The sequence below is a fragment of the Callithrix jacchus genome, chromosome 4 (genome assembly GCF_049354715.1).
Source record: "Callithrix jacchus isolate 240 chromosome 4, calJac240_pri, whole genome shotgun sequence".
Classification (NCBI taxonomy): domain Eukaryota; kingdom Metazoa; phylum Chordata; class Mammalia; order Primates; family Cebidae; genus Callithrix; species Callithrix jacchus.
The window spans coordinates 124,989,967-125,016,002 of NC_133505.1; the positions used below are offsets into that span (position 1 = coordinate 124,989,967).

General features: G+C 38.8%; 2 protein-coding genes and 1 pseudogene across 6 annotated transcripts in view; 1 reads left to right on the forward strand and 2 right to left on the reverse strand.

Annotated features, from left to right (window-relative positions):
* CEP85L (centrosomal protein 85L) overlaps positions 1–26,036 on the reverse strand; it is a 256,166-nt gene that overhangs the window by 213,022 nt on the left and 17,108 nt on the right. The window lies entirely within an intron of this gene.
* LOC128931813 (zinc finger protein 415-like) overlaps positions 1–26,036 on the forward strand; it is a 118,177-nt gene that overhangs the window by 5,451 nt on the left and 86,690 nt on the right. The gene's annotated exons all lie outside the window — the stretch shown is intronic.
* LOC118153180 (5S ribosomal RNA) lies at positions 23,299–23,417 on the reverse strand (annotated as a pseudogene).

Below are 26,036 nucleotides of genomic sequence, written 5' to 3' on the forward strand. Positions count from 1 at the left end.
ACTGAAGTTAGCAGATGTGATGCAAGCAGAGGTTTCTTTTTAACTTTTATTTTAGGTTCAAGGGTATAAGTGCAGGTTTGTTATATAGATAAACTCCATGTTGTGGGGGTTTGATGTAAGGATTATTTTGCCATCCAGGTAGTAGGCATAGTACTCAATAGGTAGTTTTTCCATCCTCACCCTTCTTTTGCCCTCCACCCTCAAGTAGGCCCTGGTGTCTGTTGTTCCCTTCTTTGTGTTTCCTTTTTTTGTTGCTGTTGTTCCCTTCTTTGTGGCCATATGTACTCCATGTTTATCTCCCACTTGTAAGTGAGAACATGTGGTATTTGCTTTTCCGTTCCTCTATTAGTTTGCTTCATTGTCACACTAAGTAGAAGCTTTAAAATTGGCTTTATTTCTTTTGCTTCTGTAATCTACTGGCTAGCCACTAGTTCAAGAATGAGGAAAGGGAATGTGGAAGTAACCAAAACCTTGAACAGGAAAAATAAACAGTTTAGTCTTAAGCCTCTAAAATTTGTGGTTGGTTATATAGTGCGATTGCAACAACAACAACAAAAAAAAATCTCTGCTCTTTTACTTTTTCATATATTCTATCCAACAATGTGCCTACTGACCTTAAAATTTTATGGATGCTATTAAGCTACACTGAAACCATCTAAACATCTTAGGTTGACCATGGAAATATTCCCCTGATTAGCACCATCAGCAGGACAACTTTTGGTGCTGAGAATACTGCAAAACTAGAAATTAGTGTACTGAACTTTTCTATTTTTAAGAAAACTCTGTGTTTTTAGCTATATTGAGAAATTATCCCTATAAAATTGTACTGTGTTGGCTGTTGGGATGGTGGTCACTGCAACTTACAGGGTAGTCTCTGTGGCAACCTTTTGGAGAAATTGCTCGCTGGTTTCAGCAACTGGAGAAATTTCTTAGAAAACCGATCCTAAGCATTTGGTTTGTTTGAATCTTATGAACACTGGATCTCTATCTGGTTGTGAGCCCTCTTGAATTGCCTGGAGTCAGAGCCAAATATGTGCCCCTCCACAAGCAAGTGCATGTAGGTGACTTTGCAGCATATATTTTGTTTAGCAACTTTCCCTCCTTGTTTCATTTGCTTTTTTCTATGCTCATTTTCTCTTTTTCTGCTTTCCTTGTAGATTATTATTGTTATTATGTTAAGTATTATTATATCATATACATTTATGTCAACCACCTTAAATTCTTTTGGGAGCAGAATTGAGAATACATAAAGCACTGCTGTTAATAAGAAAAACATTAATTAAAATTAGTACAATGAAGAGAGAAATACAATTTTACCATTGACCCATCAACTCTTTTGTTTTAATAACTTTCTGAGGATCTGGCATTTCTTTATTCTGAATTATCTCCAGATCAGTGTTGTGAATAAAGCACTGATATCCCTTGGTGCCATTTCAAATTCATCATCAAAATAAATGTAAGGGCAGGCTGGGCACTGTGGATCATACCAATAATCCCAGCACTCAAGTCGTGGACCACTTGAGGTCAGAAGTTGGAGACCAGTGTGGCCAACATGGCAATACCCTGTCTCTACTAAACATACAAAAATCAGCCGGGCATGCTGGCTTGTGGTTGTAATCCCAGCTGCTTGGGAGGCTGAGGCACAAGAATTTCAAACCCAGAGGTGGAGGTTGCAATGAGCTGAGAATGTGTCACTGCACTCCAACACGGGTGAAAAAACAAGACTCTGGCCCCCTAAAATAAGGGACAAAAATTGTCTTTTTTTCAAGCTATTTGAAATAGGGAGGAAGGTTTTTCCTTACAAAGAATTTGATGTATTATTCTCTTTTTTGTGTTGTTTTGTTTTTGTTTTGAGACAGGGTTTCACTCTGTTGCCCAGGCTGTAGTGCAGTGGTGCTATCTCAACTCACTGCAACCTCTGCTTCCTGGGCTCAAGCAATTCTCTTGCCTCAGCCTCCCAAGTCTCTGTGATTACAGGTGCACACCACGACGCCTATCTAATTTTTGTATTTTTTGTAGAGATGGGGTTTCACTGTGTTGGCCATGCTAGTTTCAAACTTCTGGCCTCAAGTGATCCGCCTGCCTCGGCTTCCCAAAGTGCTGTGATTGCAGCCGTGAGCCCTGATATATTATTCTTTTAATTATTTAAGTTAATTATTTCTTTAATATTTCTTGAATATCTTCTATGTGCTCAGATAGTGCTAGTTGTTACGGGCAATCTACAGATATTAATAAATAAGATACTTGAATCTTTAAGATGCTCCATGGCCCGGCACTGTGGCTCATGCCTGTAATCCCAGCACTTTGAGAGGCTGAAGCAAATGGATCACTGGGCCCAGCAGTTTGAGACCAGCTTGGGCAACAGGGTGAGACCTCATTTCTACAAAAAATACAAAACTTAGCTGAGCATGGTGGTAAGTACCTATAATTCCAGCTACTCCAGAGGCTGAGGCAGGAGAATCACTTGAGCCTGGGAAGCAGAGGTTGCAGTGAGTTGCATGCCACTGCACTCCAACCTGGATAACAAAGTGAGATCCTGTCTCAGAAGAAGAAAGAAGAAAGGTGGCTCACGCCTGTAATCCCAGCACTTTGGGAGGCCGAGGTGGGTGGATCACGAGGTGAAGAGGTCGAGACCATCCTGGTCAACATGGTGAAACCCCGTCTCTACTAAAAATACAAAAAAAATTAGCTGGGCATGGTGGCGCGTGTCTGTAATCCCAGCTACTCAGGAGGCTGAGGCAGGAGAATTGCCTGAACCCAGGAGAGGGAGGTTGCGGTGAGCCGAGATGGCGCCATTGCACTCCACCCTGGGTAACAAGAGCGAAACTCCGTCTCAAATAAAAATAAAAAGAAGAAAGAAGAAAGAAGAAGGAGGAGGAGGAGGAGGAGAAGGAAGGAGAGGAGGAAGAAGAAGAAGAGAAGAGAAGACAATGAAGAAGAGGAAGAAGGAGGAGGAGGGAGGAGGACGAGGAACTCCAGAAGGAGGAGGGGGAGCTCCAGGAGGAGGAGGAGGGGCTCCTGTGTGTCTACATTACAGAGACAACTTGGTTACCTTGGGTGTAATTAAGGTTTACTGCAAGAATGATGAAGAAAGATGAGGGAGGCAGTGTGGAAGGACTAGAGACCTCCAGCAGAAGCATAATCTGGCCTCCTGGTTCTAGTGTAGTGCTCTAATAAATCAAGAAATCAGTCACCAAGGTTGGGGGCAGGACAAGTATAGGAAACACCAGCATAAACACAAAATAAGAGTTAAGGATGAGGAAAATAGAAACTTGAACTAGTCAGGATCACGAGATAGAGGCTAAGAATAATCAGTAAAAACAAAGCTAAATCAGAAGCTGAAAGAACGGTTCTGATTCAAGATTTTGATCTGAGTGTACATGTTTTAACTATCATTGAATATCCAAAGGGATATGAAAATATGAATTGGCTCTTGCTGTGAAATTTGGAAGATTTCCAGTAAAGTGTTCTATGTTTAGAGGCAAATGTGCCACATAGGGAAGTCAGGGAGGGGCACATACCAGTCCTACTAGCATCTGTAGAAAGTCCATTAAAGATAGTCTACACAAAGTAATATCTCATAGCATCCCAGCTTGCCCTTCATCTAGACAGCATACTGAGTAGTGTCTTGGAAACCAAGGAGAAATTCTTTGGCACAATTTGGCCCTACCACCTCTGGCCCTACTCCCACAGACGCTTAGGATGCCAGTTTATTAAAGTATCTGTGGTAAATCTTGAAGTTTCTTTTCTCCCATTGACTGTACCTAATATTTCAACAGGACCCCCAGACAATTCTGAACTTAACTGTGAACTCCACCCATGGACATAAACACAATCATCAGAATCAACAAACCAATGAACCATCTTCTAGATTAAGAGACTTAGTTGTAATGTAAAAAAGGAAATTAACCAGAGGAATAAACTTTTATTTTATAACCCCACTAATGAAATAGATAATAATAAAACCAAAACAAAATAAAAATCTTTAGAAAAATCTCTAAACCTTAAAAAATCTGGAAAGATGCTGAGTTACCAACAAGATTTAAAAGAACATTACACCATATGCCCACCATATACAAAATTTAACACAAAATTGATCACAGGCCTAACTGTAAGAACTACAACTATAACATTCTTACAAGAGAACAGGAACATAAATATTTTTGATCTTGGACAAGGCAGTGGTTTCTTATCTATGACACTAAAAACACAGCTAATAATAAAAAAATCTATTGTACTTAAAAATAAATTATACTTCATAAAAATTGAAAAAATTTGTGCTTCAAAGAAAACGTCAAGAAAGTGAAGAGAAAACCAACAGAATGAGAGAAAATATTTACAAATCAAGTAACTGATAAGGGAGTTGTATCCAGGACTTTTACAACTCAATGTCAAAAGACAATCTGATTTTAAAGTGATCTAAATAGATATACTATTTTTTCTCCAAAGACGATATACACATGAACCTAAAGCATGTGAAACGATGCTCAACATTACTAGTCATTAGAGAAATACAAATCAAAACCATAATGAGATACCATTCCACACCCAGTAGAAAGGCTGTAATTTTTTTAAAAGACAATAAAAAATATTAAAGAATGTGGAGAAATTGGAATCCTCATACGCTGCTGGTGGAAGTGTAAAATGATGCAGCTACTTTGGAAAAACAATTTGGCAGTTCCTCAGTAAGTTAAACACAGGGTTACCATATGACCTAAAAATTCTACTTTTAGGTATTTGCCCAAGAGAAATAAAAACATGTTTACACAATAACCTATATACAAATGTTCATGCCAATTTTATTCATAGTAGCCCAAAAATAGAAATAACTAAAATGTCTGTCAACTCATAAATGGATAAACAAAGTATTATATACACACCCACACGTGCATTCACATATAAGAGTATATTATTCAGCAATAAAAATGGAATGGTGATATATGCTACAATATGGATGAACTTTGAAAACATTATACTAAGGGAAAGAATCCTGACACAAACCCCACATATTTTATAATTCCACATATATATGAAAAGTCCATATATATAGGCAAATTCATAGAAACAGTAGATTAGTGATTGCCGGGGGCTGAGGGAGAGGGACATAGGGAGTGATTGCTAATGAATGTGGAGTTTCCTTTGCGGATGATGAAAATGTTCTGAAATTAGATAATGTTGATGGTTGCACAACTGTGAAAATGTACAACCACTAAAAACCACTTTAAAAGTGTTTTAAAGACTGTGCACTTTGAAAGTGTAAATTTTATGGTATTTTAATGTTATCTCAATAAAACTATCAATAACTTAAAACTATCAATAATTAATTAAAATAATAATTAAAAACTATCAATAATTTTAAAATTACATTTTAAAATAGGAACGATTTAAGATTAGAAAAGATTCCTTTAGAAATAAAAGTAAGATTGCTAGAATTAAAAAAAGAAAAAAAGAAATGGAAGCTGGGCACAGTGGCTAACCTTGTAAACCCAATGCTTTGGGAGGCCATAGTGGGAGGATTGCTTGAGACCAGGAATTCAAAATCAGCCTGGGCAACACAAGGAGACCCCCAGGTGACCCAGTAAGACCTTTTCTCTAAAAGAAAAAGGTGAAATGGAAGCAGTGAAGAGCAAAACTGGAAAGCAACAAAAAACAAATCAGTGAATTTGAAGAATTCAAAGAAAAGTGATAAAGGAATGAATAAAATGAGAGGAAAGATGATGTATTAATGGAAGATGATGATGGATCTAGATATTTGATAAAAGATTTCAAAGAGAATGGATAAAAATCAGAGATAATTTTTTTTTAATTTCCCAAAGAAAACCAAGCATCACCTCACCTACTTAGTGTTCTCTTATGGTGAGAACATTTAAAATCTTCTTAGATTACTGAAATGTATTCCTCCTATCTAACTGAAACTATGTACCCTTTGACCAACATCTCACCTTTTTCCATCTCTACCTTCACCTCTTTTCTAGCCACTGATGAGTACCATTCCACTCTCTGCTTCCATGAGTTTGATTTTTTTTTTAGATTCCACATTAACATTGATAATGTGGAATCTAAAGAGTTCATGCAATGTTTGTCTTTCTGTGCCTGGCTTATTTTACTTAGCATAATCTCTGCCAGGTTTATGCATATTGTTGCAATGACAGAATTTCCTTCTTTCTTAAGCCTGCGTGATATTCTGTCATGCATATATACCATATTATCATTATTCATTCATCCACTGACACTTCAGTTGCTTCCGTATCTTGACTATTGTGAATAGTGCTGCAGTGAACATTGAAGTGCAGAAATCTCTTTGACATACAGATTTCAATTCCTTTGGTTATATACCCAAAAGTGGGATGGCTGGATTATATGGTGATTCTGTTTTTAGTTTTTTGATGAGCCTCCATATTATTTTCCATAATGGTTATGCTAATTTACACTCTCATCAACAGTGTACCAGGGTTTCCTTTTCTCTACACCCTTGTCAACCTTTGTTATCTTTTGTCTTTTTTTATAGCAGCCATTCTAACAGGTGTAAGATGATATCTCACTGTGGCTTTAATCTGCATTTTCCTAATGGTTAGATATAGTGAGCATTTTTTTCATTTCTCTGTTGACCATTTGTATATCTTCTTTTGAGAAATACCTGTTAGCTTGAACTTATTGCCTGGAAAATTATGGAGTCAACTTCATGTTGTATGGCAGTAGGACATTAAGCCATGATCCTGGAAATCTGGGTCCCAGCTCTGTTACTTACCAGTAATGTAGCTTTGGGCAAATCATTTAGCCTCTTTGGGTCTCAAGTTCTACATCTGCTTAAAAAAAAAAATGAAAGGGGCCAGGAATGGTGGCTCATGCCTGTAATCCCAGCACTTTGGGAGGCCAAGGCAGGTGGATCACGAGGTCAGGAGTTCAAGACCAGCCTGGCCAAGGTGGTGAAACCCCGTCTCTACTAAAAATACAAAAAATTAGCAAGGTGTGGTGGCAGACGCCTGTAATCTATGCTACTTGGGAGGCTGAGGAAGAGAATTGCTTGAACTCGGGAGACAGAGGTTGCCATGAGCTGAGATTCACCACTGTACTCCAGCCTGGGTGACAGAGCAAGACTATGTCCCAAAAAAAAAAAAAAGGAAAGGAAAAGCTTGAACTAGATGACTTTAACACAATGCCTTAAGCAAAAGATATGAGCCAGGAGACAGGTAGAAAGTAAGGCAAGAAAGCTAGACAGCAGAAGATAAGGAAGTCCTTATCTATCAGAACTAAAATTTTGAGGGTGAGGTGAGAATGGGGTGAGGTGTACAAACAATCCTGACACTTTCTGTAGTGCTGAAGTGTCATTATTTTGTCTGGATGCAAGTTGGAGGAGTTAGGAATTGCTTTGGTAAGCAGTATGGAGATCTGACCATTTTAGAACAGAACAGTGAAACTCTGAGCTCATTCACATCTGTGTATTTAACTACCATAGATTCTGATTATTCCCAACCCTATATCTTTAACACTGACCTTCATCCTGATCTCCCAATATATGTTTTCCACCAGCTACCAAGTATTACAGCATTTTTACTGTATTGAATTTACTTCAAAGTCAACAGGTACAAAAGTGAACTTATATTCATTAATGATCCTTCTTCTTCTCCTGTATTTTCTCTCTTGATTAGTTATAACAAAACATATCCTTTTGCCCAAGCAAAAGAACTTGGAGACTTAGAGGATTTTACCATGCTCACTACCTATAATCAATCACCAAGTGTATCCTGCCAATATTGCCCATAAATACATCCTACATTCATCTCTTTCTCTCCACCCCACTGCGGATAGCTTTATTTATGTTATAAATGTTTCTTGGTTAGACTACCATAACATTCTCTTCTCTACTCTTGTCTTCAATTTTGCACCCTTCTTATTTACATTTATGATCAAGTTATTTCCCTGCTAAAAGCCTTCTTTGGCTCTAGCTGTTTATAGAATAAAGTCCAGGTTACACAGAATGACATTCAAAGACACTTCATAATTTGTATAGGGAAGAAAATTCTGAAACAGGATATTTGTTAGGGAGTTCCCAATGGATCAACATCTGTAGAAGAATGGAGAAGGAAACAGGATAAGGTAAAAGGAGAAGTTGAGCTGTGATCCAGCCCCAGTAAAGGTTTCTCAGCCCACCCCTTGGGTAGTTCTGGAGCAGGACTGGCTGCTCAGAATTGTTCCAAGGTTTGTTCAAGTTGGGGCCAGGGCTTACTGGTCAAGCATTGGATGCAAGATATCTTTGGAAGGAAGAAAGATCTTGTGTAATACTACAGTTTGAGGATTGTCTTCTGGCATCATTGTCAGAAATTGGGAAAATAAGTCCTTCATTCCCAAAGGTGGATATCAGCAGCACATCAGAAAACCCACCAGCCACCATATACTTGTCTACTTCTACACATCTTCCTCTGTGCTTCCTTGACTCTCTGCATTTACTTTATCATACCATTTGCTGAACTCTATTTTATTGCCTCTTTACTTCTCTGTATTCCTCCCTAGACTGTGAACTCTGTACAACAAATGCTGCTACTATGTAAATCATTGCTTTTTCCTCAATGCTTGCAGCATTAAACAATTTATAAAATAAAACATTAAATGAAATGAATGCATATTTCCTTTTTTGCCACTCTTTACTCCCTGTTGCTCTAGTAAAACCAAACTACTTGAGGTATCCTGAATTTTCCAAGCCTTTCTTTGAGCCCATGGTTTGAGTGTGTAGAATGCCTTTGTCTGACTTAGTCATCAGCTGAATATTTGTCTTTCAAAAGTCAGTTCAATTGTTACCTTTGGAAAACTATTTCCCAGGCGAAGTCACAATCTTCATTCTTTGTGTTTCCTCAGGACTCATTTGTACCAACTATTACACTCCTATTATTTTAATTTACAAGTCTGATTTTTTTCAGGGGTATGAGACCTTGAGCCTCATCTATTTTGTGTTCTTAGCACCTAAAGAGGCCTGGTACACAGTAATGAAAAAAAGAACGAACAATAAATATGTAATTAAAGTTAGGCTCTAGGAATACTAACCAGGAAGTAATGTGCAGAATGAACTAAAAGAGAAGGGAGTTATATGGGAGAAAAATTAGATTGTAAAAATTAGATTATACAAGAGGCATGTGACTGTGGACACTGAATTTGCTATAATTCCTTATTCCTGAAATTAATTTTTTCCACATGTAAATTGAAGAGCAGAATGCTGACATTAGCACAGTTGTAACTTTGCCTAACATGTCTTAGTCATGTGGTGTTTCAGTCTACTTCTAATGTGATGTTAGTGTAAAGATGTCAAAATCAAATGCCTTCAGTTGCTAGGAAGATTGCCTAAATGTCTAAATATTTGGTGGACCTATGGGGAGCAAAAGGCCTACTTGAGGGGCATTCAATTTCAGTTTTTAAATAATATGACCACCAAACAGAACAAGTGTTTGGGCCTGACATGTTCAGCAAACCACCAGTTTGCCTCCTCTTCTTTTATACATTTTGAAATCACATTTTTTTTTAACTACAGTGGAACTGAATGGGAGGAAATATGGATGATATTTTCATCCTTGTAGAAAAAGAGGGTATTTCTATATTTCTAATAAGAAAGTAGGATTATTTTTGAAGTGGCTTCCTTCTCAGCCAGGAATAAATCAGATTAGAAATTTCATTGGCAGAGGGAACAAGATGGCCAAATAGACACAATTTCGGTGCACAACACCCAGGGAGAGAGATGAAGAAATCAAGAGATCTCCTAGCTCCAACCAAAGTACCAGGTGCATTTCAATGGGTCTGGTTGGATGGGAGCAAACCCCAGGCAGAGCAGACCGAGGCAGGGAGGGGTGCTGCTTCACCTAGAAACTGCATCTAACCCATGAGTTGGAGACTCCCACTACGGCACCCTGGTCAAGATACAGCACTTCCCCTAAAGCCTAAGCAATACACAGAACAAGGAATTACAAGCACAGAGTTGAATAATAATCCAGGATGGGGTGCCAGATTGTCACATAGATCTAAGCAAAGGCATAAGCCCATAAGCCAGCCTGGAGAGCCTGTGGACTGAGCTATCACCCCCTCTGCCTACCTGGAGAGAGAGGGAGCTGAAAGCAGGAAGACAGATGGTGTGGGTGGGCAGGTGGCTACCCTCCCCCACAGACCCCACAGGGCTAAAGCACTAACTCTAGTGGGTTACACAGCCAGTGCCTTAGTCTAAGCTGAACCCTGAATGATCCAGCTTTGTGGATCATTCAGGAAAGGTGCAACCCACCATTAAAGAGGCAGGACTAGGCTTCATGTTTTAACAAAAAACACAGGAAGCCTACATAGCAATGGGATGGTGTTCTTGATCACCCAGCAGCACCTCCAGGTCAGCAGAAGAAGCAAGCCTAACCTCCCAGTGTAAACAAAAAAGACACAGGAAGCCTTCTTAGTAACCTCAAGGAGTCTCTGGAAACCCAGTAGTGCCTTGACAGGCAGACAAGCACCTTATCAAGCAGCTCCCTGAGATCAGAGCCAGGTAAATCCATGAAGATGGGAAAAGAACAGTGCAAAAAAGATGAAAGCGTCAAAGACCAGAATGCCTCTTCTCCTTCAAGGGATCACAATTCCTCACAAACAGGGGAACACAACATGACCGAGAAAGAGTGCAACTAATTGACGGAAACAGGCTTCAGAAAGTGGGTAATAACAAACTTTTCTGAGCTAAAAGAAAACATTCTAACCCAATGCAAAGAAACCAAAAACCTTGAAAAAAGGTTAGATGAAATGCTTACTAAAATAACCATCTTAGAGAAGAACATAAACCACTTGATGGAGCTGAAAAACACAGCGTAAGAACTACATGAAGCAAACACAAGTTTTAATAGCTGAATCAATCAAGCAGAAGAAAGGATATCAGAGATTGAAGATCAACTCAATGAAATAAGAAGAGAAGGCAACACAAGAGAAAAAAGAGTGTAAAGAAATGAACAAAGCCTCCAAGACATATGGGATTATGTAAAAAGACCTAATCTATGCTTGATCAGTGTACCTGAATGTGATGGGGAGAATGAATCCAAGCTGGAAAACGTGCTAAAGGATATTTTCCAGGAGAACTTCCCCAGCCTAGCAAGGCAGTCCAACATTCAAATCCAAGAAATACAAAGAACTCCACAAAAATATTCCTCAAGAAGAGCAACCCCAAGGCACAAAATCATCACATTCACCAGGGTTGAAATGAAGGAAAAAAATCCTAAGGGCAGCCAGAGAGAAAGGACAGGTTACCCACAGAGGGAAGCCAATCAGACTCACAGCAGATCTCTCAGCACAAACCCTACAAGCCAGAAGAGAGTGGGGGCCAATATTCAACATCCTTAAAGAAAAGAACTTTCAACCCAGAATCTCATATCCAGCCAAACTAAGCTTCATGAGTGAAGGATAAATAAAATCCTTTATGTACAAGCAATTACTGAGCGATTTCATCACCACCAAATCTGCCTTACAAGAGCTCCTGAAAGAAACACTGAACATGGAAAGGAACAAGTACCAGCCACTGCAAAAGCACACCAAACGGCAAAGACCAAAAATGCAATGAAGAAAATTAGTCAACTAACGGAAAAGAAAACCAGCCAGTAACAAAATGGCAGGATGAAATTCATACATAACAATATTAACATTGCATGTAAATGGCCTAAATGCCCCAATCAAAAGACACAGAATGGCAAACTGGATAATAAGTCAAGAACCATTGGTATGCTATATTCAGGAAACCCATCTCACATACAAAGACACACCTAGACTCAAAGCAATGGAAGATGTTTACCAAGCAAATGGAGAATAAAAAAAAAACAGGGGTTGCAATCCTAGTCTCTGATAAAATGGACTTCAAACCAACAAAGATCAAAAGAGACAAAGAAGGGCATTACATAATGGTAAAAGGATCAATCCAACAAGAAGAGCCAACTATCCTAAATATATACGCACCCAACAGAGGAGCACCCAGATACATAAAGCAAGTTCTTAATGACCTAAAAGGAGATTAAGGCTCCCACACAATAACAGTGGGAGATTTCAACACTCCACTGTTAGAGAGATCAATGAGACAGAAAATTAACAAGGATATCCAGGACTTGAATGCAGAGCTGGACCAAGTGGACCTAATAGGCATATACAGAACGATCCACCCCAAATCCACAAAATATACATTCTTCTTAGCATTACATCACACTTACTCTAAAATTAACCAGATAACTGGAAGCAAATCACTCCTCAGCAAATGCAAAAGAACAGAAATCATACCAAACAATCTAACAGACCACAGCGCAATCAGATTAGAACTCAGGATTAAGAAACTCACTCAAACCTGCACAACCACTTGGAAACTGAACAACTTGCTTTTGAGTGTTGACTGGATAAGCAATGAAATGAAGGCAGAAATAAAGATGTTCTTCAAAACGAATCAGAATGAAGACACAACTTAGCAGAATCTCTGGGACACCTTTAAAACAGTGTTGAGAGGGAAATTTATAGCAACAAATGCTCACATGAGAAACAAGGAAAGATCTAAAATTGACACCCTATCATCAAAATTGAATGAGTTAGAGGAGGAAGATCAAAAAAACTCAAAAGCTAGCAGAAGACAAGAAATAACTAAGATCAGAGAAGAACTGAAGGAGACAGAGACACAAAAAACCCTTCAAAAAATCAGTAAATCCAGGAGCTGTTTTTTTGAGAAGATCAACAAAATAGACCACTAACCAGACTAATAAAAAAGAGAGAAGAATCGAATAGATGCAATAAAAAACAATAAAGGGGATATCACCACTGATTCCAGAGAAGTACAAACTACCATCAGAGATCACTACAAACAGCTCTATGCACATAAACCAGTAAACCTGGCAGAAATGGATAAATTCCTGGACACTTGCCCTCTACCAAGACTAAACCAGGAAGAAGTTGAAACCCTAAATAGACCAATAACAAGGGCTGAAGTTGAGGCAGCAATCAATAGCCTGCCAACCAAAAAAAGTCCAGGTCCAGACAGGTTCATAGCCGAATTCTACCAGACATACAAAGAGGAGCTGGCTCAATTCCTTCTGAAACTATACCAAACAATACAAAAAGAGGGAATCCTCCCTAACTCATTCTTTGAGACCATACATCATCCTGATACCAAAACCAGGCAGAGACTCAACAAGAAAAGAAAACTTCAGGCCAATATCCATGATGAACATCAACACAAAAATCTTCAATAAAATACTGGCAAACCGAATGCAACAGCACATCAAAAACCTTATTCATCATGATCAAGTAGGATTCATCCTGGGGATGCAAGGTTGGTTCAACATATGCAAGTCCAGAAACATAATCCATCACATAAACAGAACCAAATACAAAAACCACATGATTATCTCAATAGATGCAGAGAAGGCCTTTGACAAAATTCAACAGCCCTTCATGCTAAAAACTGTCAATAAACTAGGTATTGATGGAATATATCATAAAATAATAAAAGTTACTTATGACAAACCCACAGCCAATATTATACTGAATGGGCAAAAGCTGGAAGCATTCCCTTTGAAATCTGGCACTAGACAAGGATGCCCTCTCTCATCACTCCTATTCAATATAGTATTGGAAGTTCTAGCCAGAGCAATCCGGCAAGAAAAAGAAATAAAGCATATTCGATTAGGAAAGAAGGAAGTCAAATCATCTCTATTTGCAGATGACATGATTGTATATTTACAAGATCCCATCATCTCAGCCCAAAATCTGCTTAAACTGAAAAGCAACTTCAGCAAAATCTCAGGATACAAAATCAATGTGCAGAAATCACAAGCAATCCTATACACCAATCACAGACTTAAAGAGTCAAATAAAGAACGAACTGCCATTCACAATTGCTACAAAGAGAATAAAACCTAGGAATACACTTTACAGAGGATGTAAAGGACCTCTTCAAGGAGAACTACAAACCACTGCTCAATGAAATAAGAGAGGACACAAACAGATGGAAAAACATTTCATGCTCACGGTTAGGAAGAATCAATATCGTGAAAATGGCCATACTGCCCAAAATAATTTATAGATTCAATGCTATTCCCATCAAGCTACCAATGACCTTCTTCACAGAACTGGAAAAAAACACTTTAAACTTCATATGGAACCACAAGAGAGTCCACATAGCCAAGACAATCCTAAGCAAAAAATAAAAAAATAAAAATAAAGCCAAAGGTAACAGTAATCAAAACAGCATGGCACTGGTATGAAAACAGAGACATAGACCAATGGAACAGAACAGAGGCCTTGAAAGCAACACCACACATCTACAACCATCTGATATTTGACAAACCTGACAAAAACAAGCAATGGGGAAAGAACTCCATGTTTAATAAATGGTGTTGGGAAAACTGGCTAGCAATGTGCAGAAAGCAGAAACTGAATCCCTTCCTGTCACACTACACTAAAATTAACTCCAGATGGATTAAGGATTTAAACATAAAACCTAATACCATAAAAACTCTAGAAGAAAACATAGGCAAAACCATCCAGGACATAGGCATAGGCAAGGACTTCATAACTAAAACACCAAAAGCAATGACAACAAAAGCCAAGATAGACAAATGGGGTCTAATTAAACTTAAGAGCTTCTGTACAGCAAAAGAAATAATCATCAGAGTGAAGCAACAACCAACAGAATGGGAAAAAAATTTTGCAGTCTACTCATCTGACAAAGGGCTAATATCCAGAATCTACAAAGAACTAAAACAGATATACAAGAAAAAAAATAAACAAACCCATTTAAAAGTGGAGAAGGATATGAACAGACACTTAGAAGATGTATATGAGTCCAACAAACATATGAAAAAATGCTCATCATCACCGGTCATTAGAAAAATGCAAACCAAAACCACAATCAGGTATCATCGCATGCCAGTTAGAATGGCAATTATTAAAAAATCTGGAGAAAACAGATGCTGGAAAGGATGTGGAGAAGTAGGAACACTATTATACTGTTGGTGGGAGTGTAAATTAGTTCAACCATTATGGAAAACAGTGTGGCGATTCCTCCAGAATTAGAAATAGAAATTCCATTTGACCCAGCAATCATATTACTGGGTATATACCCAAAGGACTATAACTCGTTCTATTATAAAGACACATGCACACATATGTTCATTGCAACCCTATGTACAATAGCAAAGACCTGGAACCAACCCAAATGCCCATCAATGATAGACTGGACAAAGAAAATGTGGCACATATACACCATGGAATACTATGAAGCCATAAAAAACAATGAGTTCGTGTCCTTTGTAGAAACTTGGATGAATCTGGAAACCATTACTCTCAGCAAACTGAGACAAGAACAGAAAACCAAACACCGCATGTTCTCACTCATAGGCGGGTGTTGAACAATGAGAACATGTGGACTCAGGGAGAGGAGCATCACACACTGGGGGCAGTGGAGGGGGGTTAGGGAAGGACAGTATGGGGTGGGGAGGGTGAGAGGGATAACATGGGGAGAAATGCCAGATATAGATGAAGGGGGAATAGAGGCAGCAAACCACCTGGTTATGTATGCACCTATGCAACAACCCTGCATGACCTGCACATGTAACACAGAACCTAAAGTAAAATAAAATAAAGAAATTTCACTGGCATTAAAAAAAAAAAAAAAAAAAGATGGCTGGGCACAGTGTCTCATGCCTGTAATCCCAGCATTTTTGGAGATCAAGGCAGGAGAATCACTTGAGGCCAGGAATTTGAAAACAGCCTGGTCAACACAGTGAGACCCCACTCTAGCTTCATAAAAAAAATTTTAACAATATTTTGGGCATGGTGGCATGAGCCTGTAGTCCCAGCTATTTGGGAGGCTGAGTTGAGAGGATCACTTGAGCCCTGGAGGACAAGGCTGCAGTGAGCTCTGATCATGCCACTACACTCCAGCCTGGGTGACAGAGTGAGACCTTCTCAAAAAACAAAACAAAAAAAAGCTTTCCTTGGCATTGCTTTTTTTTTTTTTTTTTTTTTTGACAAAGTTTATTTTCTTCTTAGCAAAAAACCCACACTCTATCTGTTAAAATATTTCAAAAATATGGAAAAGTTCAAAAATAATCCCTCAAAATTCCACCCCCAGTGAACAACCTCAACTATCATTTTAGTTTATGTATCAGATACTAAGTGAGATTGTAGGACCAACATGTGTACTCAGAACTAGGCGGCAGGTAAGCAGGAAAGCAATTTACTTCTAACCAGCTGGGTTTCTGTAACTAATGATCCAATACAGCTAATAAAGACATTCTGGGCCTGGTGCAGTGGCTCACACCTTATTATCCCAGCACTTCCGAAGGCCAAGGCAAACTGATCGCTTGAGCCCAGGAGTTGGAGACCGGCCTGTGCAACATGGCGAAACCCTGCCTCTACAAAAAAATACAAAAATTAACTGGGTGTGGTGGCACATGCCTGAGTCCCAGCTACTCTGGAGGCTGAGGTGGGGGGATCACTTGAGCCCAGGAGGTTGAGGCTGCAGTGAGCCAAGATCTCGTCTCTGCACTCCAGCCCGGGTAAAAGAATGAGACACTGTGTCAAAGCTTTGAGATGACTCTAAAGTGCCTGACTAAAACCAGATATCCGCAGGGCCTGACAACGAGGAGGAGTTTACTGCTGCGCTACTATTGCTGAAACGGAACTTGGTTTTGAATCCACAACAGAACTATTGTGCGTGTGACATTTGCTTTGAGAAATGAATGCTGGATTGACACTACACAAGAGCTTTCAGTCTAGTCTATAAAGAACTTTCACTTGATTGCCAGCTTCTTACCAGTAGTTCAACATAGAAAAGCACAGTTTTTGACCTTAAAACATTGAATACAATTCCTAAAATTAAAAGATGTGGATTTATATAAGTCAAATTAGGTGACATTACAGTAAACAGAGCCACAGTTTGTTTGTTTTTACAGGGAATTGTATTGTGTTTACATTTTGAGCATTCTGTGCCGAGATATTCTCTGTCTCATTTATAGAATCATAAGGCAGAGAGAAGTTGGGAAGTAGTTCTCTAGAAGAACTAGAGAGGAGTCTAATTATCCCTGATACTAATTAGCAGAGATCTGGAATGAGAAAAACCTCAATAACTTCATAGTCAGACCATTTTTTCAACACGTTATCAATAGTGAGCAGAACTCATGTTAATTTTGAAGAAGACTTAACAGATTTCAAAATATCTGAAGTTGCTCTATTTTTTTCTTAGTGAATTTTAAAATTTTTGCAATTTTTAAAAATAGTATTTTGGACTTTGAAATCTTCCTGCAATGTCACTGGTATATTTGGGATAGAGTTTTAAGAATATCTTCAGTGGGGGTTTAGAAAATTTTAATTTATTACAAATAATCTATTTTACTTTTATTATTATAATTATAATCATTATTATTATTTTTGAGATGGAGTCTTGCTCTGTCACCCAAGCTGGAGTGCAGTGGCGCTATCTGCAACCTGCACTTCCTAGGTTCAAGTGATTCTCCTGCCTCAGCCTTCCGAGTAGCTGGAATTACAGGAGTGTGCCACCATGCTCAGCTACCTTTTTTTGTATTTTTAGTAGAGACAGGGTTTTGCCATGTTGGCCAGGCTGGTCTTGAACTCCTGACCTGAGATGATCCACTCACCTCAGCCTCCCAAAGTGCTGGGATTACAGGTGTGAGCCACCACACCTGGCCTGTTATAATTACTTCTGATGCTAATATTTCTTACTTACAGGCCACCTCATGTTCAGACCATTTTTTCCACATGTAATTAGAAATATAAAGCCTATACTGCACTTCAATATCATGGCCGGGCACAGTGGCTCACACCTGTAATCCCACCACTTTGGGAGCCCAAGGAGGCAGATCACCTAAGGTCGGGAGTTTGAGACCAGCCTGACCAATATGGAGAAATCCCATCTCTACTGAAAATACAAAATTAGCCAAGTGTGGTGGCATATGCCTGTAATCCCAGCTACCTGCGAGGCTGAGGCTGGAGAATCGCTTGAACCTGGGAGGCAGAGGTTGCTGCGAGCCAAGATCGTGCCATTGCACTCCAGCCTGGGAAACTGTCTCAAAAAACAAAACAGAACAAAACAAAAATCATACCAAAAAAAAAAATGTGAAAAATTTTAGAAGATTTTCACCTGTTTTAAAATTATTACTCTTAGAAAAACAAAGAAAAATAAAGTATGGTGTCTCTAAGGTTTTGAATATTCAAAAAGCAAGCAGCTGTTCTTTCAAGCTAAATATCATAAACTGATTTTATTAAATAAGGTCTTACATTTCACAGTGGCAACAGTTTACAAATACATGCTTACTAATTCACTGCTTTCTTTTATTCATTAGCTATGTTTTGGTCCCTTATTTAAGTACCCCAGTGGATTATACTAGATTCTGTGATTCAGAAACACAGGCTGTCTACAAGTGAGACACAAGTTTCACCTCCAGGGCTATACAGTTTAATTGTAACAAAGTGTTTTGAAGAAGGAATGCCTCACTGTGCAATAAAGAAACAAGTGACTTGGTACCTAAAAAGCACAGGGAACCCCTCCACTGCTGAGTAGTTCTCACGCTTTCTTGGTTTAAACTTCAGATAGAGGTAAGTGAAGCCTCAAATAATATGCCCTAAAGCTTCAAACTGGAAAAAAAAGTCCTCACACCTCTGAAATATGCACACATGCATACACATGCATACATTTATACCTTGCTCTAAATTTTTGCTCATGTACTTAGTAGTAAGATGTTATTTTTAGAGTTCACAGCGCCAATATGGAAATGTGTCTAGAGCTTGGTCTAGAAGTTTATGTTTTTCTTGAAATTCCTGGGTCATAATTGTAACCACAGTGAGAACAAAGGCACCAGAACAATGCCAAACCAGGAGATATGTCCTGAATTTGAAGGAAGGCAAGTTTTTGTCGGCATAACAATGAAAGAAGTTGAAACCGTAGAGTTATTAAGAGAAGTTGTGGAGTAGTAATTCCTGGTAGCCTCTAAGTAGCAATTGATCTTAAATCACAAAGGTGTGTATTTTTCTAAAGATTCCAGACATGATAATTTTGAGGATTCTTATACTATGATTATAAAAACCTGATAACTATGTTTTAATGTAGTGCATTGTGTTTTTACCACTTAAGATGGCAGTGATTTCATCAGACAGCTTTCTTTTGGGAAGACTTCTAAACCAATCTTTGGGGGAGAAACTAATCTCTTTTTTGCCAAGCTGGTGGGGTTTTCTTTCCCCATATTGAATGTTTATATGGAAAGATATGAACTGCAACATTTTTATATAAAAACTTGTTCTTTTTGCTTTTTATTGGCTGCATGTAAGGAGTCATTTGCCCTAGAGGGAAAGGAGGGTAACATCCCCCAGGGCACACTACAACCAATCTTCCTTCTCCTTTCCCAACTCCAGCAGTAAAGATGGAAAATCAGTGCGGCGTCCTGGTGCATTTGTGGTGTGATTGTCAACGTGGGTAACAGATCAATGTCCATCTGTAGATTCCAGTGCTTTTTCTTACTAAGAAATGATTAACAGCTGGATATAGTATGTCTACTACGGCTACCTAGTTCTGTAAACATATGGTTCATTAAAGGGCAGGATTCAAAAACATGGTCAACTCTGTAAAAGCCCGGAGCTTACTCAGCTGTTTCTTGCAAACTTCAACGCGTGGGGTAAAGAGGCATTTGTTGGGTCATGGCATGCTTGCCTCTGGAGAAGATAGTTTAAAAGACTGGGCCTTTTTTTCAGGTAGCCTAGATGCAGGACAGAGTAGCTCATTTTGCCAAAGTCTCTTTTTGCCTTGTCAAACTGACTTTCCTTTAAAAAAAAATCTATGTGGAAAATTACTGCGTAATTTTTCAGTGATAATATTTTCTCTTTGTTTGGTTTTCCCCAATGATTTCATATCTATACTAAACATCCATCCCAAAGAACTTACACAGGAAGTGGAGACCAAAGCTAAAACAAACTCACACCCCATTTCTCTGGCAGCCTATTTAAAAAATAGTGATTAAAAATCAAAACATTAAACAAAACTCTTTCTGCTGAGATAACTCTTCCCTAGGTTACATTAGAAAATTACCCCTACATTTACGTGACATCTTTGCTATTTATAATCTTAATTTTCATTATTGTGGCCTAACAAAAATATATAAAGCTTAAAGACCAACCTGAGCAACATAGCAAGACCTGAGCTCTACAAAAAATTTAAAACACTGGCTAGGCATGGTGGTGCATGCCTGTTAGCTACGAGGGAGGCTAAGGTGGGAGGATGGCTTGAGCAATCCTTCTGTATTCAGGAGTTCAAGGATACCATGAGCTATGATCGCACCACTTCACTCAGGTCTAGGTGACAGAGCCAGACCCTCTCTCTAAAAAAAAAAAAAAAAAAGAAAGAAAGAAAAAGTTTACCAATATTTGACACTGCAAAGAAATCTCATAAATATCTCATAAATTATTAGCAACCTGCAAGAAATGAAAGCTCAGCATTGTTTCTTTTTACATTGCTCCCAGTGGGGCCAAACAGTTTCTTTACACCCTTGAATGCAGTCTGTCATGGCATGTGGATATACATCCTTCTCTCTCTCTCTCTTTTTTTTTTTTTTTTTTGAGGCAGGGTCTCGCTCTGTCACCTGGCTGGAATGCAATGGCCCAATCTCGGCTCACTGCAACCTCTGCCTTCCGGGTTCAAGCAATTCTCCTGCCTTAGCCTCCTGAGTAACTGGGAGTACAGGTGCATGCCACCATGTCCAGCTAATTTTTTTGTATTTTTAATAGAGACAGGGTTTCACCATGTTGGCCAGGATGGTCTCCATCTCTTAACCTTGTGATCTGCCTGCCCTCCTCTGCCTCCCAAAGTGCTGGGATTAAAGGCGTGAGCCTCTACACCTGGCCACATCCTTCTCTCTTAAGACAAGACATAATAGGCCGGGCCAGGTGGCTCACGCCTGTAATACTAGCACTTTAGGAGGCCGAGGCGGGCGGATCACAGGGTTAGTAGTTCGAGACCAGTTTGGCCAACATGATGAAACCCTGTCTCTACTAAAAATACAAAAATTAGCTAGTTGTGGTGGTGCAACACCTGTAGTCCCAGCTACTCACGAGGCTGAGGTAGGAGAATTGCTTGAACCTGGGAGGCTGAGGTTGCGGTGAGCTGAGATCATGCCACTGCACTTTACCCCGGTGACAGAGCGAGACTCCATCTCAAAACAAAAACAAAAACAAGACATAATAGTAACCTATAATCTTGTAATCTCACATAACAAGGCATTATGATCTACAGTCCTGATTATTTCCTTTAAGCTAAATTTTACTTACTATTATTATTATTTTTAGAGACAAGCTCTCACTATGTTGCCCAGGCTGGTCCTGAAAACTTGGGCTCAAGCGATCCTTCTGCCTCAGCCTCCCAAAGTGCTGGGATTACAGGTGTGAAGCACTGTGCCTGGCACAGTTAAGCTGAATTTTAAAGGAATTTAGAATCTCATTCTCTTACATTTTTGTGACCAAGAAATGAACCCTGAAAGTAGAGACTTAATATACTAATTATTCCTAGCATTATACATTTCATGTGATAGGCAGATAAAGAAAATGAAGAACCTGTCTTCTGTTCTACTAAAAGGGAAATTTAGTTTTGCTTAGTCATATCTATAATTGTCCTTTTATTTTTAAGAATATAACGAAACAAATTGCAATAAAAAACAACATAAGAGATTGACCAATAGAACAAGTATAATATAACACTTCATAAGATACAAAGATACTATCTTAAGAACCTTGTTTTAAAGTTCAGTTATGGCAGTCTCCAATTAATAAACCAAAAATTGTGGCCAGGCACGGTGGCTAAAGCCTGTGGCCAGCACTTTGGGAGGCCGAGGCGGGTGGATCACAAGGTCAAGAGATCGAGACCATCCTGGTCAACATGGTGAAACCCAGTCTCTACTAAAAATACAAAAAATTAGCTGGGCATGGTGGTGCGTGCCTGTAATCCCAGCTACTCAGGAGGCTGAGGCAGGAGAATTGCCTGAACCCAGGAGGCAGAGGTTGCAGTGAGCCGAGATCGCGCCATTGCACTCCAGCCTGGGTAACAAGAGCAAAACTCCATCTTAAAAATAATAATAATAATAATAAATAAACCAAAAATAAACTCTAACCATTTCTTGGATTCAGACTTTTTTTTCCTCTGTAGAAATCATATGATATATAGTGTTCTTTTTTCTGGGTCAGCCAACAAAAGTATTTATGTTGATATAAATAAAATACTTTTTTGAAATCAAATATTCTAGCTCACAATGAAAAATAATTTCAAAATGTGGTTATAGTACAAGTAAACTTTAAAACAACGACAAGATTTTTATTTTGCATGAAATAAACAACAGTAAGTAGAAGGAAATTTTGAGAATGTTCTTGAGAAGAACTTTTTGGCACTTTAGAATTTGATGGAGCAAAGCACAACTTAGACTTTCCTTTCTCTTGATACTAATATGTCCCCAATCCTGTTCTCTCATCATTATAGTTATTTTTAGGGGTCACAAATGGAACAAACATAAAGAATGAGAGATGACAGTGAAAAATAGAGCTAAAAAAGAAAGGAAGAAAAGAGGAAAAAGGTAGTAAAAAATGTTCTTGAAACAGTTGGCAATAGTTAGAAAAGTGAGAGGAAAAAGTGCACAGGTTAAATTTTCTTAAGGAAGAACCAAGCAACCTGAGAGTTCTGAAAATAGGGGACATGGGGAATGCTTGGAATGTGTATGATCTCCCCAAAGGGAAGAGAGCTGAGAAAGAAAGAAACTAACTCTATTCATTCCCAAAGTAGGCCACTGGGTGACCTGAAAAGCCAGCACATCTTGGTGCTCTCTTGACTAAGATCAAGGTCTGTGGAGATGGAGGGTCCATACACTCAGAAGATACATGCTCTAAATGTGGCAATACATGTTTATTTTTTTAGAAACAACTTTATTGATATATCATTTAAATACCTTTAAATTCACCGGTTTTAAGTGTATATTTCAATGATTTTTAGTAGATGTACTGTTGTACAACTGTCACCACAAACCAGTTTTAGAACATTTCTCTCACTCTAGTAAAATGTCCTGCTTCATTTCACTTACTCTCTTTTCCCACTCCTAGTCCCAGGCAATCACTAATCTGCTTTATCCACATATAGATTTTCTTTTTTCTAGATATTTTATATAAACAGAATGATGCAATGTGTAGCCGTCCGTGGCTATATTTTTTCTTAGCATGTTTTTGATACTATCCATGTTGTAGCATGTATTAATATTTATTGATTGTTTTATTTTTAAAAGCCTGTAGCACCTGGTATTCCCAGGTGGTCTCCCATCCAAGTACTAACGAGGCTCAACTCTGCTTAGCTTCCAAGATCAGATGAGATCAGGCACCTTCAGGGTGGTATGGCCGTAGACGTATCAGTATTTATTTTTATTATTAAATGGTTTTCTATTCTGCTTGAGGATAAACACATTTTGTTTTTCCATTCACTAGCTTTTGGTCATTTGAGTTATTTCCATCTTTTGGCTAATATAAATAATTCTGTCAAGAACACCTGTGTGTTGAGGTCTTTGCGTGGACACTTACGAGCATTTCAAGCAAAAGGTAACTAAGAGATCCACCTGTTCATAGAAAAGACAAATATTTAGGCCTGTTGTGTTCTACAATACTGCAATCCAAAACTGCACATACACACTCTCCACGTGGCAACCAGGATGGACTTTTTAAAATAGAAAATCAGATCACATCTCACCTGATTAAAATTTCCCAGTGGTTTCCCGTCACACCAAGAATGAAGCTTACATGCCTTGCCATAGCCACAGTACTCTGCCTCATCAGACTCCAGCCAACATGTTTCACTCTATCTCTTAACCACATCTCTCACTCTCAGCTTCATTCATATTGATTTTGTTGCTCCTCAAACATAATAGCTTATTCTGACCTCAGGGCTCATACATAGGATATTCCCTTTGCCAAGAATACTTTTCCCTAATATTCACTTGACTCAATCTTCATCCAGTTCTCCCCTTAAATGTCATTCATGAAGAGAAGCCTTTGATGGCTTCCCTATCTAAAACAGCAGCCATATCTCTCACAATACTATCTTACGTTGTTTGTTTTTGTTTTTGTTTTGAGATGGAGTTTCACTCTTTTCGCCCAGGCTGGAGTGCAGTGGCACAATCTTGGCTCACTGCAACCTCCGCCTCCCAGGTTCAAGCCATTCTCCTGCCTCAGCCTCTCAAGTAGCTGGGATTACAGGCGCCCTCCACCATACCCAGCTAATTTTTATCTTTTTAGTAGAGACAGGTTTCGCCATGTTGGCCAGGCTGGTCTTCAGCTCCTTAACCTCAGGTGATCCACCCACCTCGGCCTCCCAAAGTGCTGGGATTATAAGCATGAGCCACTGCACTAGGCCCCCAGTTTTATTTTTAACTGAAAAATCCAAAACTTATTGTTTGCTGACTATCTCCCAAACAGAATGCAAGCTCAATGAGGCAGGTACTTGGTTTATCTTTTTCATTGATATATCTCCAGCACCTAGCTTATGGTAAGTGTTCATTAAATTTGTTAAATTAATGCATAAATGAAAAGCAGTAATTGGCCCTCTTTTCTGTACTTTATCCCTAGAATCTCCGAGAAGTCTGTTTGATCATACAATAAATTCTATTGCCCTTTTATCAGTTTGTGAATTTCTAAGCCGACTGACCACAAGTCAAATACTAACAAATCATTGGCCCTCAGATCTATTTGTTTGATGTAGCAGGTACTTTGGAGCCTCATTTCCATTTCTTTGGCCCTCTCCTGTTTCAGCTGCAGCTGCATTCCCTAGAAGCTCAGGCTTACCTCCTTCCTCATTGACAGGATCACACCTCAGGCAGGTAAAGAATTACTCTATTTTTCTGCGTTGGGCATCTCTTATGCCCTAGAGCCATTGGGCATGCATGTGGACCACTTGAGGACCACATTTATGTTCCCCAGTGCAAATAACAGCCATCAACCAACATGGGAACCACCTTCATCCACACTTTCTTCAAATGGAAAGCTCTGGAATACATTTGCACTTCCCAGAAGTCCCAGCAGAACTGATCCGCTGTTCCCTTCAGCAGAGACTTGAATAACACCTTCTTGTACTGACCTCTCCTGTCTCATATTCCCTGTTCCCTTACTTCTGTTTTCTGGGATTACCTCCCCAACACACAACTTGCAGCCAAGTATTTGTCTCAACCTCTGCTTTCAGGGGAAGCCAAATTAGGCCCATGAGTTACATCATTTAAAAAATTTGTAAAATAATTGTTCAAATTTAAGCTTGAAATATTTCAAGTTAAATTCTGAGTTCTCAACTTCCTACTTTAGGATGCTGCATATAACTTCACATACAATAATTTTTATGGTTCTTATTTGGTAAGGAAAATTATTGTCCATATGGACATTAACTTGTTTTCAAACCTTCAACCTTTCAGTTGTTCATAGATCGTTTCAAGTCTTTTGTGAGGAAAATGGTCTCAAAACCTCTAGTCCGTTAGGAATGAGAAGAGATGGGGAATTCTTTCTACTATAGAATGTAGCAGAAAAAAAAAATTAAGGAGTTTTTTTGGTTCGTTAGATTTTCCGTGGAATGAGAAATCAATAAATTAATGACTACAGCACTAAAATAAATAATTGATCAGTGTTTGTGAATACGATCTCCTCTTCATTACTAAATCAACTCAGCCTTATTGTTTCCAAGCTAAGGTAATTGTAACCTACGACCAGCAGAAGAACCAACCATTTTGTTTTGGTTTTGAAGCCTCAGGAGTACAACTCATTCATTCAAGCATTTAGTAATATTAATAAAAACAGATGAACTGTAATAGTGATATATTTTTATCTGTTCACAACACATTTTGCTTATAAGAGTACATTATCTTCCCCACTTCAGTGGAGTCAGTTATTTTCAGACAAGTCCCAGGTATAGTTTTACTTCCTGATCCCTGCCTTCTTTCTTTCTTTTTTTTTTAATAGGGCTAGGGGCCCACTATGTTGCCCAGGCTGGT